This window comes from Rattus norvegicus, chromosome 2, assembly GCF_036323735.1.
Source record: "Rattus norvegicus strain BN/NHsdMcwi chromosome 2, GRCr8, whole genome shotgun sequence".
Taxonomy (NCBI): domain Eukaryota; kingdom Metazoa; phylum Chordata; class Mammalia; order Rodentia; family Muridae; genus Rattus; species Rattus norvegicus.
In genome coordinates, this window is record NC_086020.1 from 118,779,666 (window position 1) to 118,795,611 (window position 15,946).

The window sequence follows — 15,946 nt, forward strand, 5'->3', positions numbered from 1 at the left end:
GTGCTGGTTCAACTGGAGGGCAACATGTAGAAGAATGCAGATCGATCCATGCTTATCACCCTGTACAAAGCTTAAGTCCAAGTGGATCAAGGACCTCCACATCAAACCAGACACACTCAAACTAATAGAAGAAAAACTAGGGAAGCATCTGGAACACATAGGCACTGGAAAAAATTTCCTGAACAAAACACCAATGGCTTATGCTCTAAGATCAAGAATCGACAAATGGGATCTCATAAAACTGCAAAGCTTCTGTAAGGCAAAGGACACTGTGGTTAGGACAAAATGGCAACCAACAGATTGGGAAAAGATCTTTACCAATCCTACAACAGATAGAGGCCTTATATCCAAAATATACAAAGAACTCAAGAAGTTAGACCGCAGGGAAACAAATAACCCTATTAAAAAATGGGGTTCAGAGCTAAACAAAGAATTCACAGCTGAGGAATGCCGAATGGCTGAGAAACACCTAAAGAAATACTCAACATCTTTAGTCATAGGGAAATGCAAATCAAAACAACCCTGAGATTTCACCTCACACCAGTGAGAATGGCTAAGATCAAAAACTCAGGTGACAGCAGATGCTGGCGAGGATGTGGAGAAAGAGGAACACTCCTCCATTGTTGGTGGGATTGCAGACTGGTAAAACCATTCTGGAAATCAGTCTGGAGGTTCCTCAGAAAATTGGACATTGAACTGCCTGAGGATCCAGCTATACCTCTCTTGGGCATATACCCAAAAGATGCCTCAACATATAAAAGAGACACATGCTCCACTATGTTCATAGCAGTGTTATTTATAATAGCCAGAAAATGGAAAGAACCCAGATGCCCTTCAACAGAGGAATGGATACAGAAAATGTGGTACATCTACACAATGGAATATTACTCAGCTATCAAAAACAACGAGTTTATGAAATTCGTAGGCAAATGGTTGGAACTGGAAAATATCATCCTGAGTGAGCTAACCCAATCACAGAAAGACATACATGGTATGCACTCATTGATAAGTGGCTATTAGCCCAAATGCTTGAATTACCCTAGATCCCTAGAGCAAATGAAACTCAAGACGGATGATCAAAATGTGAATGCTTCACTCCTTCTTTAAATGAGGAAAAAGAATACCCTTGGCAGGGAAGGGAGAGGCAAAGATTAAAACAGAGACTGAAGGAACACCCATTCAGAGCCTGCCCCACATGTGGCTCATACATATACAGCCACCCAATTAGACAAGATGGATGAAGCAAAGAAGTGCAGACTGACAGGAGCTGGATGTAGATCGCTCCTGAGAGACACAGCCAGAATACCGCAAATACAGAGGCGAATGCTAGCAGCAAACCACTGAACTGAGAATAGGTCCCCTGTTGAAGGAATCAGAGAAAGAACTGGAAGAGCTTGAAGGGGCTCGAGACCCCAAAAGTACAACAATGCCAAGCAACCAGAGCTTCCAGGGACTAAGCCACTACCTAAAGACTATACATGGACTGACCCTGGACTCTGACCTCATAGGTAGCAATGAATATCCTAGTAAGAGCACCAATGGAAGGGGAAGCCCTGGGTCCTGCTAAGACTGAACCCACAGTGAACTAGTCTATGGGGGGAGGGCGGCAATGGGGGGAGGGTTGGGAGGGGAACACCCATAAGGAAGGGGAGGGGGGAGGGGGATGTTTGCCCGGAAACTGGGAAAGGGAATAACACTCGAAATGTATATAAGAAATACTCAAGTATATAAAAAAAAATTATTTCTCCTATTTTTGAGGTTACACTATAATTATACTATTTCCTCCTTCTCTTTCATTCCTCCAACCCTTCCAATATACCTCTCTTTGCTCTCATTCAAATTTATTAATTTTTGTTAAATGCATGTGTCTGTATACAACCTGCTCAGTCTGTATAATAATGTTGATGAATGTATGTTCTTAAGGCTGATAGTTCAGTATCAGATAACAAACTGGTGTGCTTTTTCCCTGGAGAAGACTATTTCTCCCATTCTCAGCATTCCTTAGTTACCCATAGGCTTTGGGTTTTTTGTTTGTTTGTTTGTTTGTTTGTTTGTTTTCTTGTCTAGGGTTGAGGCATTGTGAACCTTTGGTATGGATGATCATGTTTGGATAATCATGTTGGTGAGACTTTCTGAGTGTAGCTTAGACATTACAAGGAGTCACAGCTCACAACTCAGTCTCCCTGATCCCTTGGCACTCACGATCTTTCTGAACCTATCTTGTGCAATAGTCCTGAGCCTCAGGTGCAGCACTGTGTTGCAGATGTATCCACTGGGACTGAGCTCCGCAGCTCTGCATTTTAGCTGGTTGCAGTTTTCTGTAACAACCTTTATCTGTTGCAGGAGAAGCTTCCTTGGTGACAGATAAAGACTACCATTATCTGTGGATATAGGGACAGATGTTTAGAGTATCATTATGGATTATGCTGGTTTAGTAAACTTGTGGTTGCAGGCTCTCTTCCAAGATCCCTGACTTCACTAGCTCTGGGTAGTTACATTTTCAGTACCATGTGTGGTTTCCCTTTTGTTGAGTATATCTTAAGTACAATTAGACAGCTGTTGGTTACTGCCAAGACATGCATGCCAGCACACACCCTCAGGGTTATCCTGCCATGGTAATTGCTTTTGTGGTTCATAGGTATCATAGCTGGGTAGGACTATTGCTTGCTTCCCTCCTTTGGAAGCTTGCTTGGTGCCTTCAGGTGCCATAAATGCTACTATAAAACCCAGCTATAACCACTCCTTGGTGTGTTCCTGGAGGACTCAACATCATCCACAAATATTTACTCAACCATGTTTACTGTTGCTTCACATTAGAAATAACTAGACAACAACAACAACAAAAAATAACCTGAAAGTCCTTCAACTGACAAATGGACAAAGAAAATGTGATATACAGTACAGAATATTATTCGGCTATAGAGAAAAAATGCAACCATGGACTATACAGGTAAATGGATGGAACTAGAAAAGATTGGATTGAAGGAGGTAATGCAGACTCAGAAAGACAAATCTCGTATGTTTTCTCTCACTGGAGGCTCCTAGCACCAAATGTGGGTACGTATCCTAGAATAGCTGAAGAAACCAGGAAAGTAAAGGGGGACCATTGCTGGGATTGGGGGTGGAGGAGTGTGGTTGTCTGAATAAAAATGTCCCCCATAAACTCACAGGGAGTGGCATTATTTGAAAGGATTGGGTCATGTGGCCTTGATGGAGTAGGTGTGGCCTTATTAGAGGAAGTGTGTCACTGGGGGGTGGGCTTTGAGGTTTCAGAAGCTCAAGCCAGGCCCAGTAGCTTACACTCTTCTCTCTCTTGCTGCAGCCTGCCCATCTGGATGCAGAATTCTTGGCTACCTCTTCAGCCCTGTGTCTGCCTGCATCAGGCTATGTCTCATTCTGACAATGGACTAAACCTCCAAACTGTAAGCCAGCCCCAAAGAAGTGTTCTTTATTTGCCATTGTCATGGTGTTTCTTTGCAGCAATAAAACCCCAACTAAGAAGCAAAGCAATAGAGAGGGGAATCAAAGACAAGGAACAAAGACAGAGAGAGCGAGGAGAATAAAACAACAGTGAGAATGTCTGAAAGTGTCCTAAGAACACTATTATCTACCTAAGGGTGAGAAAAACTTGTAACACACAAGTCTGTGTATATATGTATGTATACAGTTTAAATGCAATCTTAGCTGGACAAAGATCATCTAACAAAACCCTAACGCTAGGCTTGAGAAGCCCCTTCAGCCTTGGCCCTGCTTATTTCCAAGTTGTGCTCTCGAGAATGCAAACCCAGGGCCATAAGTTCCAAGACAGACTGCAGAAGGGAAGTTTTGAAATAGGTCAAGAGCAGCCACAGCAGCCCCACAGCTCAGCGGGACTTTTCTCAAGATCCACAAAAAAACAACTCCACTTTTCTCCTATTAAGACTATATAAGAGGGCTGGAGAGATGGCTCAGTGGTTAAGAACACCCGACTGTTCTTCCAGAGGTCCTGAGTTCAATTACCAGCAACCACATGGTGGCTCACAACCATCTGTAATGGGATCTGATGCCCTCTTCTGGTGTGTCTGAAGTCAGCTACAGTGTACTTATATATAATCAATGAATAAAATCTTAAAAAAAAAAAAGAAAAAGAAAAAGACTATATAAGAGGTTCCAGCCAGGCAATTAGGTAAGGAGGTAGTAGGGAATGGCCAGATTCAACAAGAAGAAGCAAATTCGTTTATTTGAAGACATTTTGATGCCATACAGAGAAAACTCTAAGGAAGCTGCTAAAAACTAACCAGTTTAGCCAGAGCAGAAGACGTAGGGGTAGAATACTTGCCAAGCATGTGTTTTTATCCACTCCAGGCTGAGCAGTGGTGTCTACCTTAAATCCTAGCACTCGGCAATAGAAGCAAGTAGATTTCTGGGAATTTGAGGCCAGCTTGGTCCACAAAGCAAGTTACCAGGCCAGTCAGGGTGGCACGGTTAGGTGCTGTCTCAGAACAAAAGCTCTAAGTTCCATTCCCGGCATGACATGAGCTAGGTATGGTGCTGCATGCCCATAATCCCAGAACCCAGGAGGGACAGACAGTAAGAGCAAGGGTTCAATGGTATCCTCCACTACAGAGCAAGCTTGAGGTCAGCATGGGATGCACGAGACTCTGTCTCAGAAGGAAAAACAAAAACAAACAAACCAAAATACCAAAATGCAAGATAGGAGATCATTAGAGATTTTTCTCAATGTACAGTGGAGTTGTCTTAACAGGTGCTAGAGAGATGGCTCAGTGATTAAGAACTCTTGTTCTTACAGAGGATCCACATGACTGCTAACTCTGGTCTGCAACTCCAGTCCCAAGGGGATCTAACACTTCTGGCCTCCAGGGGCACTGCACAAACATGTGGTGCATGGATATATATGCATGCAAGACACCCATGCATATAAAAATAAATAAAATTCAGAAATATGTTAACCAATAGTGATAAAGATTGTAGGAATGGGACTCAGGGAGACATACAGTTTAGTGAACTAGACATGATAGAAATAGACTCCAGCTATAGTTAGGTGATTTCTTTACAGAATGTCAAGACCATTCGGTGGGTCAACATACTATTTACAAATGATCTTGTGATTACTGTACAATTCCATGTAAGAGAGTGAAGAATGGATGGTCTGGGAATACCACTCAGCAGAGTTCTTACCTAGCATGTACGAAGCCTGAGTTTGATCCCCAACAGTACCTGAACAAAGCATGGAAACCCAGCACCCAATGGTAGAGGCAGAAGTCAGAAGCTCATCCTCTGCTAAAAAGTGGATTTGAGTCTCGTCTAGGATGCCTGAGTCTCTACCTCAAAAATAAAATAATGATAGGTTAAAATTAAGAATTTAGAACCCCCACTCCTGGGCATATACCCAAAAGATGCTCCAATCTATAACAAGGACACGTGTCCCCCTGTGTTCATGGCAGCCTTATTTATAACAGCCAGAAGCTGGAAAAAACCCAGATGTCTCTCAACAGAGGAATGGATACAGAAAATGTGGTACATTTATACAATGGAGTATTATTCAGCTATTAAAAACCGTAACTTTATGAAATCCATAGGGAAATGGATGGAACTGGAAAATATCATCCTGAGTGAGGTAATCCAATCACAAAAGAACACACACAGTATGCACTCACTGATAAGTGGCTATTAGCCCAAAAGTTCGGATTACCCAAGATATAATCCAGACCACATGAAGCTCAAGAAGAAGGACGACCAAGTGCAGATGCTTCAGTCCTTCTTAGAAGGGAGAACAAAAATATTCACAGGAGAAAATACAGAGACAAAGTTTGGAGCAGACAATGAAGGAAAGACCATCCAGAGACTGCCCCACCTGAGTATCCAGCCCATATACAGACACCAAACCCAGAAAATATTGCTGATGTCAGGAAGTGCGTGCTGAATGGAGCCTGATATAGTTGTCCCCTGAGAAGCTCTGCTAGAATATGACAAATACAAAGGTGAATGCTCACAGCCAACCACTGAATTGAGAATGGGGTCCCCAATGGAGAGTTAGAAAAAGGATTGAAGGAGCTGAAGGGGTTTGCAGCCCCATAAATCTAACAATACCAACCAGTCAAAGCTCTCGGGAACTAAACCACCATCCAAAGAGTACACATGGAAAGACCCATGGCTCCAATCACATATGTAGCAGAGGATGGCCTTGTTGGGTATCAATGGGAGGAGAAGCCCTTGGTCCTGCCAAGGCTCGATGTCCCAGTGTAGGGGAATGTCAGGGCAGGCAAGTGGGAAGAGGTGGGTGGGTGGGTAAACACCTTCATAGAAGCAGAAGGAGGGGGGATGGGATAGGGGGCTTATGACAGGAAACTGGGAAAGGGAAACTTTGAAATGTAAATAAAAAAATAACCAATTAAAAAAAGTGAGAAGGCCAAAAAAAAAAATTAGAACCCTACCTCATATAATAAAGCTTCACATAGACGTAAATTCTAATTCTACATAACTTCCTGAATAAAACATGAGAGTGTTTGACCTTTGTTTTTTTATTAATTTTTGTTTCATATTGGTTTTGTTAATAGTTTGTGGGGACTGGAGAAATGGCTCAGCAGTTGAGAGCAGTGGCTGCTCTTCCAAAGAACTGGAGTTTAATTCCCATCACCCACAAGGCAACTTACAACTGTCTATAACTCTAGTTCTAGGGGATCCAACACCCTCACACAGACATACATGCCAGCAAAACACCAATGCACATAAAATAAAAATAAATAAAAATTTTAAAATTGTTGATTTGTTTAATGATTTATTTAAGTAGTTTCTTAGGTCTAACACTAAAAGTACAAGCAATCCGAGAAAGTGGTTCATCTAGAACATTCTCAGCAGCATGAAGGAATGGAATTCTCCACCACAGGTCAACTTTCAAAGCACCTTATCAAACACAAGAAGCCACAATGTACACTTTTTGATTTTGTACACTTTATTTAAATTTACAATAGGTAAATTCATAATGACAGAAAAATGAACAATCGTGACAGACTCAAAGGAGGTCAGCAAATGAGCATTAATGGATACCAGTGCCTTTCTGTGCTTTAAAAAGTTCTAAAATGTGCTTTGGTGTTGACCACACAATCATAAAAAATACTGAAATGCATGGAGTATAAACAGTAAAATGGAGAGCTATGTTGTATAGGATGTTTCTCAGTGAGTCTGCCTTTTAAAAGCAGGAATGTGCCCTATGCTAGTGCCCCAGGCCTAGGAGTCTACAGTGCAGAAATAGCAGCAGATAACACGGTGCTTGCAGTAAGTGACTTCGGCAGGACTCAATGTCTCAAGGGCACACTAGGCCACGACACTCCAATGCCTGAGTTCTGAGCTTCGGTCTTAAGGAAACACTGCTACTGTTTCTATAGAGATTAGCCACTGTGGCTAGTAGGATCAGAATCCTGTGCCCTCCCACCACCAAGGTTAGAAATTCAGGGTCCTGGGACAGACAGTCTGTCATCTAGCCAATTAATGGACAATCTAGCCAATGTCCTGTCTGTTCAGGACAGGGAAAGAATAGGGCATGGTATATTATCAAAGCATTCACCTAGCATGTTCCAGGCCCTAGGTTCCATCCATCGTAGCACTACATACACACACACACACACACACACACACACACACACACACACACACACACACACACAAAGTGGGAACAGGGTGGATAGGCCAGTATTAGTGTTAGGGGAGGAGGAGATTAAAAACGTTCCCCTGATTTATTCATTTATTTATTTGTTGTGTGTGTATAAGTCTGTGTGTGCATGCACACCAAAGCCTGTGTGTGGAGGTTAGATGACAACCTGTGGGAGTCGGTTCTTGCCTTCCACGGTGTGGGACCTAGGATCCTATTCGGGCTGTCAGCTTATGAGCAAGCATCTTTCACTCAGAGACATCAGCCCAAGGGGGAGGATTTTTAAGAACAGAGTCACTTAATATGCTTCAGGCCTGACCATAGAGGTAAACAAAGTGGGGAGCCCTGAAGTACACAGAAGCAATGGAGCCCAATGACAGACCCATGCCATTTTGTCTTCCATGCCCCTGAGAAAAAATGCATCCAATACAGAATATATTCTTCCTGAGGTAACCCAGGCTCTTTCTGTTATGCTTATGAATCATCATTGTACATCATAGTGTAGTCTATACGGTGAGACTTCAATGCCTAAGTTGCTATGCTAACACCACAATGGTCATTAAAAATATGATTTCTATGTGGTGTGATGGTGTTGCCTTTTATCCCAATACTTCGGAGGCAGAGGCCGGCAGATATCTGAGTCCAAGGCTAACCTGGTCTACTAGTGAGTTCCAAGATAGCCAGGGCTACATAAAGAGACCCTGCCTCAACAGTACTTCCCTCAAAAACCAACCAACCAACCAATTTATCACTGGGTGTGGCACCATGCCTATGATCAAAGCACCCAGGAAACTGAGAGCAAAGGGGTCAGGAGTTCACATCTATCCTCAGCAACATAGCAAGTCCAAGGCCACTGTGGGCCACACGAGACCTTTCTAAATTCAACTAAGCAAGGAAACTAAAACATAAAATACAGATTTAAATAAAATGGGAGTCCCCTGCTTCCTGCTCTCCGAGATTGGTGCAAGACAGGCAGACCACCGGCCTCTCCTTCCTGGGGAATTACTTCTTCATTTAACTCCTCACATTCTCAGCTGTTCTGCTCACTCCTCCTCCCTGGAGCACCATGGAAAGGGGAGAGAGGGAAGCAGAAGGTTCTTGAGCAGCTGGTACTATTTTAGGATAGTTTTAGGCTCTGATTTAGCAGGTGCTGAAAGCTGGGCGTGTCCTTAAAGACTGTCTCCTGCACTCTGTGTAGAGCCCTCTGGAAATCTCTGCAGCCGCAGCTCTCCTGACTCAGCCATCTTTTCTCTTAATGCTTCCGGCATCTCTGTGGCTGCTGGAAACAGGAACCCATTTCTCAGAATCTGTATGGAAGCCTGCACCTTCCCAGGCAATCCTGAGAAGATGTATTGCTACGAGAAGTTAATTATACACTTTCTTACTGCTTACATTAATTAACCATAATTTAAAGATATCTGTAAGACAAAGGCATTCTCCCTGACTGCTGCCCTCTACTTTATTTCTTCCTTTATTTCTTTATTTCTTCCTTCTGTCCTGTTTATATTTATGAAAAAGAAGTTGCTAATTGTTTGCTTGTTTGTTTTAGGAGGTGTCAGTGGCCCTGGTTTGGGAGCTGAGGCTTAGTGTCCCTTTAGTCTCAAGAGGAAGAATAACAGGAAACTCACTTGTTCATTAATTATCAATGAGAAGTGGAATGACAGGGCTGGAATATGGCTCAGATGGTGGCACTTGCTTAGCAACGTGAGGCCCTGAATGCCCTCCATCTGCGATATCACACAAATCTGTCGTCAGAAGTTCAAGGTTGGCTATACAGCATGTTTGAGGCCAGCCTAGGCTACACAATACCCAGTAACAAACACAAAAGATAATGAAGAATTGTTTGCTGAAATATTGAGAGTGGGAGTTGAAGAGATGATTCAGTGGGTAAACTGACAAACACAAGGGATCTGAGTTTTGTATCCTTTCTTAGTTACTTTTCTGTTGCTATGAAGAGACACTATGACCAAAAAGGAAGAATTCAATCATTTAATGAGGGCTTTCTTACAGTTTCAGAGGGTGAGTCCATACAGGCATGGTGCTTGAGCAGTAGCTGAGAGCTTACATCTGACCCACAAGGCAGAGAGAGAGAGAGAGAGAGAGAGAGAGAGAGAGAGAGAGAGAGAATGAACAAACTTGGAATGGTATAAGCTTCTGAAACCTCAAAGCCCACCCCTAGTAACACTGGTCCTCCAGCTAGACCACACCTCCCAATCCTTTCCAAACAACTCCACCAACTGGGGCCCAAGTATTCAAATGCATAAGCTATGGGGGCTATTCTCATTCAAGCCACCACATGTAAAAGCCAGGTAGGACAGCACACAGCAGGAGCCTCCCTGCTTTTGGGAAATGCAGATCATAAATAAGATCCTCTTTGGGAGCTCCAGGCCCGCCAGCCTGGCCAAAACTGCCTTGGAAAATAAGGTGGAAACTCATAAAAGAAACCTAACAAAACCTCTGCCCTCCACATGCATGCGAACATGCAGAGCATGCAGAGAACACTCATGAATGTCGGAAGCCTTAAACCAAATCCCGTCAGAAGCAAAAATAATTTCAGATCTTTCTTGTTGAACCTTGAGTTTTTTTCCTGGGGTTAGCAAATTTATTTCCACTCTATTTTGGAAACTAAATAGAATGAGTCTGTGTTTGAGTCAGTGAGTATAAGTTATCTACCTGCTTACAAAACTGACGAGACATTTGTTAAAAATCTAGAACAGGGCTGGAGAGATGGCTCAGTGGTTAAGAGCACTGACTGCACTTCCATTGAATTGCTGAGTTCAATTCCCAGCAACTACATGGTGACTCACAACCATCTGTAACAGGATATGATGCCCTCTTCTGGTGTGTCTGAAGAAAGTGACAGTGTACTCATATAAATAAATAAATCTTTATTTTAAAAAAATCTGGAACAAAGAGCAGTGATTTGAGGCTAATCTGTGTGTCAAACTAAACACAAAATGAGCCAAGATGAACTCCAAAATAATTGCTATTTTCCAATTCTATTAATGTCATAAATGTCATTAATATACTCTCTTAAAGAATATTCTAACAATTCCAAAGTACATACACACACACACACACACACACAAACACACACATAAACACACACACACATATACACTCACAAACACCCAGAATCACACACACAAACACACACACAGAGAAAGGGTTATGCCACATTAGATTTTTACAGAAATAATCTCTTGAGAAGATAGTTTCCTTTTTTTTAAATTTTTTTAAAGATTTATTTATTATATATAAGTACACTGTAGCTGTCTTCAGACACACCAGAGGAGGGCATCGGATCTCATTACAGATGGTTGTGAACCACCATGTGGTTGCTGGGATTTGAACTCAGGACCTCTGGAAGAGCAGACAGTGCTCTTAACCACTGAGCCATCTCTCCAGCCCATAGTTTCCTATGGCTTGTACTCTGAGCTAATAATTTGTCCTGAGAAATTTCCAAGGCCATGAACAGAGCTCATTTGAACAACTACATAATATTCAATAGTAGATTGCAAAAACTGTCTTCATCCAAACAATTAATGAACGCTTACACTCCTTCGAGTTTTCGAGCTTTATACAAAACAGTGCAACAAATAACAGATGTTCCTATAGTCACGCTCTTTTTGAGGTAGCATCTCACCGTTTAGCTAAATGTCCTGAGACTTACAATATCTCCTGCAGTACTGTATATCTGCTGGCTTACAGGAGAGCTATGACTGCACACACCACTGCTGAGCCAGCACAGCATTTTGTGCACTGACGGCACTCACAGTCCTTAGAGCCCAGCTCAGAGCTGTGTGCCTAGTTTCTATGTCCTGGGTAGCTGCTAGCTGACTCTGGGAGCAGGTTCTCTATCCTCCTCTGCGTCACCCTTTCCCCAGCTCTCTACCTTCCACACTTGAATGTTCCAGTTGTTCAGAATGTCAGGACACGCCTCCCCAGTCTTGGTTCCTCTGCACTCAGATCTGGGTCCAAGCCATGAGACCCAAAAGTTGGGTTCATAAGCAGCTCTTTTAAGCAACAACACTCTTTACCAAGCCACAGCTGAGCTTCATTACAAGGGAAGACTTCCATTACATTTTTTATTGGCTGAAAGAAAACCCTACCACGCTTGGCTTCTTACGCGGTCTATAAATAGACGTTGTCATTCAGCAGAAAGGAAGCAGAAATATGATAAGTTTTACATAAGGTTCGGGGTCACTGTGGAGCACTGTATTGCCCGAGCACTACAGCGAGCCTTAGCCACAACTCTCTACCTGGCAACTGTGGAAGAAAACTTGTAAGAGAACCAAGGTCCGAAGGCATCAGAGTGTATTTTTAGACTCCCATGGAGTCATGAGCCGTTCTTTTCAGGTGTGGATTTCACATATTAAAATTCAGTGATCAGTTTTCCAAATTTCATCAAAACCCTTTGGGGAATAATCATAGAGAAAAGCACCTGCAGGGTGGGAGGCAAGGCCTGTCTGTAACCAGCAATGTTTGAATTAACCCCAGGTTTATGCTCCTTGGTGTTTCTACCTGTGTCCTGTGGTGCCCTAGGTCTCCCCAAGCTGCTAATTGTCAAGGCTCTGTCCTCTGGTGTGCAGGCCTGGGAGGAATGCACACCCGTGCTCACTGCCAGCAAACACAAATGCCAGGTAATGAGTCAGACAAGGGCAGCTGAAGATAACATTCTGCTGTTTGTGTCTAAGGAAATTTGTTGAACAATATTTCCTACAGGGTTGAATTTCATTTCACCATATTAAGAGAGCAAGCTTTCAGAGATTCTGTAAAGAATTTTCTTACAAGAGTGTAGACACAGTTCAAGCCTCTCAGTTAAATGTTTTGTTTGTTTGTTTTTAAATGGTTCCGATGGGAGATGGCTTGGTAGGTGCAAGGTTGGCAACCTAAATTTTATCCCTGTAATGTCACTTAAGGTTGGATCGAGAGAGCCAACCCCTGCCTCCAATAATAAGTAAATAAGCAAATTGCTGTGTTTAAAGACTTAGCTATGCTCTGAGCTTTCTTACTAACATTCAGGTAAGAATCCTTGGGATACTGTGGAAAACATCTTGCACTGAGGCACAGAGATAGAATTGAGTGCTTAGTAGACGTGAGACCTGGGTTCATTCCCCTACACCAAATAGATATGCAATACGTGATACAGGTGACTCCGCCTTGTCAAGACCAAACCCAACCCTTGGGTGCTTTCTTTGTACATGGCTTTGTGTCTCTTAGCCCCGGTGCTTAAAATCCACACTAAAATTTCTTAATAAACTCCAACTGGACAGCACTCTACTAAATGAGCTACATTTCCGGTCCCTTGAGCGTTTTTTTTTTTTTTTTTTTTTTGTTGTTGTTGTTGTTTGTTTTTTTGTTTTTTTGTTTTCGTTGGTTTGGTTTTGTGTTGCCTGTAATATTCATTAACTAAAAAGTAAAAGTGTGCTGGGCTCATTATCATAGATAAGCAAACAATTGTTATTAGTAATGTAGGTGTACTGGGCGGGTTATCATAGATCAGCAAAGGGTTGTTATTAGTAATGTTGTCATGGCATGTCTAAATGGCAGGTCTTGACCTCTTTATGCCATCAACTATGCTTAGTTAGCAGATCTCAGATGTTTGTTTGTTTTTTTTTAATTAGAAAAGATACAACAGAACAAAAGGGAATAAAAATTAGGAAAGCATTTATAAGCCAAGAGTTGTGTGTGTTGGGAAGTTTCACTTACCTGTTTATGTATGTGCTAGATCACCTTGAAAAATATACGCTGACTCCTGGTTTAGACTTTCAAAGGCTTGAAAGCAGTCATGTTTACTTATTAGTTGCTTTGAAAATGCTCCCAGACCTTTCCACAGGACAAGGACACTTCACAGCAATCAGAAGTTAAACCAAAGGGACTCCATTTATTGCTGACATAAAAGATCTGCAAAATGAAACAAACATTATTAAAAGCTTTAGGGTACAAAATGCACCAAATACCCAAGGAGTGTCGACCATCTTGACATCTCTACAACGAAAGAAAAAAGGTAGTGCTGGCCTAAAGTGTCTGGAAATGAAATATTGGACTTACTCTCCTGTTTATCCTATTTATAGAAACCCATTACATCTGCTGAATGCCAGTAAATTGAATTAAAAACTTGGTCCATATCACAGACCAGACCACACGTTTCCTCTGCACTTTAGATAGATATGTAACTAATACACAATCCTTGTGACTTATAAGAGATGCACTTACCAGAGGACAGAGCTGCCAATCCTCATGGGCACTTTTGCCTCACAGAGGTGTAATGCCTTCTGTTTCTCAACAAAGATTCTGCTAGCTCTTCTTTGCCTTTTTAATCTCATTTATTTTATAGCTTTTCAGGCACATCATACGTGCAGTTCTTAGGCAAGCTTGGCTGATAAGTTTCTACATTGGGCAGCAGGTAGGTACTAGCAGGTGCTATCTCGGGCCCAGCGTTTTCCTGTCCCTTTGTAGCTCTACCCAAGTTGATACAGGCACTTCTGAAAATGTGCCAATGCTCACACATACAGTGATATAGTAATATGTAAAATGAAATAAAAAGAAGTGATTTCTTATCATAGTAACTACAGTATGCGTTTATCTGTGTGTATATGTGTGTGTGTGTGTGTGTGTGTGTGTAGGCCCATATACCATGGTGTGTGTGTGTGTGTGTGTGTGTGTGTGTGTGTGTGTGTGTAGGCCCATATACCATGGTGTACATGGGCATTTGGAGGCTGGAACACAACTTTCGAGATTTAGATCTTCACCACGTGCATGTTGGGAATTGAACTTGGTTGGTGGGCTTGACGGTGAGTGCCCTTATGCACTGATCCATCTCACTGGCCCCCATAAGAACGTGTTCGGAAGTTCAGAGTCAGTGGGCTCTACCAAACCAAACCAAGCAAAGCAGTGACACTTGTGGGTTGTATTTGTCACTTAGGAATTCTCCGTTAGTGGTTAGTAACAAGAGTCCACCTTCCTTGTTGTTTTCCTCACTGTGCTTTGGGATTTCCAAGTTACTTGAACATTTGACCTTTTTCACTGCAGTAAAAAAAAAAAAAAAGGAAATGTGACATTTGCTTCTTCTTGCATAGAATGCAGGGCCTCCTTCCGGGCTATGTGAACGTGCCTTGCTCCAGGCTGTAGAGGGACACAGTCTATCTCTGTGGGAGCCTCCCCTGCTATGTGATTGATCCCATACTTGGTCACTAGTCATGTACAAGCTTAAAAATATCGGAAACTCTCTATAGCCCACACATCAGACTATCACACAGTACAAGTGTCATACATTCTTGTACAGAGAGCCAAACCTTGGCATTTTTGTCCATTTTCACAATTAAATACTATCACTTAAAGACACATATTAGAAGCCAGGCATCCTGGTACCCAACATAACCTGTTAATTGAGAGGCCAGAGCAGGAGAATTGTTGAATCCTAAGACTTCGAACCCAGAGCCCATTTGGAATGAGTACTCACCCCGCTCCCAAGGCTCTGTTCCCCACACGGATATTTTTGCATTGATAAAAACAGAAACAAACAATAACCTCCACAGTATTTTTGTCTAGAAAACAGGTACCTTTGCAGTCATTAGTGTTTTGTGGGTTTTGCTGTAGTTTGTTAAGGGCTGGGCACCAAACCTGGGACTTTGCCTCAACCAATGCCTTTGCCTAAAGGATCAAAAAGACAAAATTTGTAGTCGTTCTCCAGAAATGCCATTTACCAAGGACACGCTTTTCCCTAAGAAGATAATCAGTAGGAATGAAAAAAATGTTTCAATTTCACAACCTCCTCAAAATCTGTTTAGAAAACAAGAACAGGGAAGGGGAGGGGTTAGGGGGATGTTGGCCCGGAAACCGGGAAAGGGAATAACATTCGAAATGTAAATAAGAAATACTCAAGTTAATTAAAAAAGAAAGAAAGAAAGAAAGAAAGAAAGAAAGAAAGAACAGAAAAGAAAGACGTCATGTCATGTGACTTTCAGAAAACCAACTGGGGTGGAATATCAGCCCTGCTCACGCGAGGTCATCACTGAGCTCTTCACCACGTGATGACCTACAGAAGTTGCTTTACTGGATTTTATGACAAAATTTAAGCCAATACTCATTTTAAAAAATAGTATAGGTTTAAAAAAGAGTATTTAACAGATAGTATGGCTTTATTTTTCTTTTGAGACTAGCTATCACTAAACAGCTCATGCTGGCCATGAACTGCAAATGCTCCTGCCTCAGCCTCCAGCGTGGAGCCTGTGCACAGGCTACAGTGCAGTTGGTGAAGTAAGTAATTATGGGTAAGTGCCTAACTTCATTTGA

General features: G+C 42.2%; 1 long non-coding RNA gene across 2 annotated transcripts in view; it reads right to left on the bottom strand.

Moving 5' to 3' along the window:
- LOC120100800 (uncharacterized) overlaps nt 1-15,946 on the bottom strand; it is a 63,239-nt gene that overhangs the window by 34,659 nt on the left and 12,634 nt on the right. For both annotated transcript variants that reach the window (XR_010064223.1, XR_005500858.2), the window contains exon 2: nt 13,361-13,555. This is a non-coding gene — a long non-coding RNA (uncharacterized LOC120100800). The remainder of the gene's footprint in view (nt 1-13,360; nt 13,556-15,946) is intronic.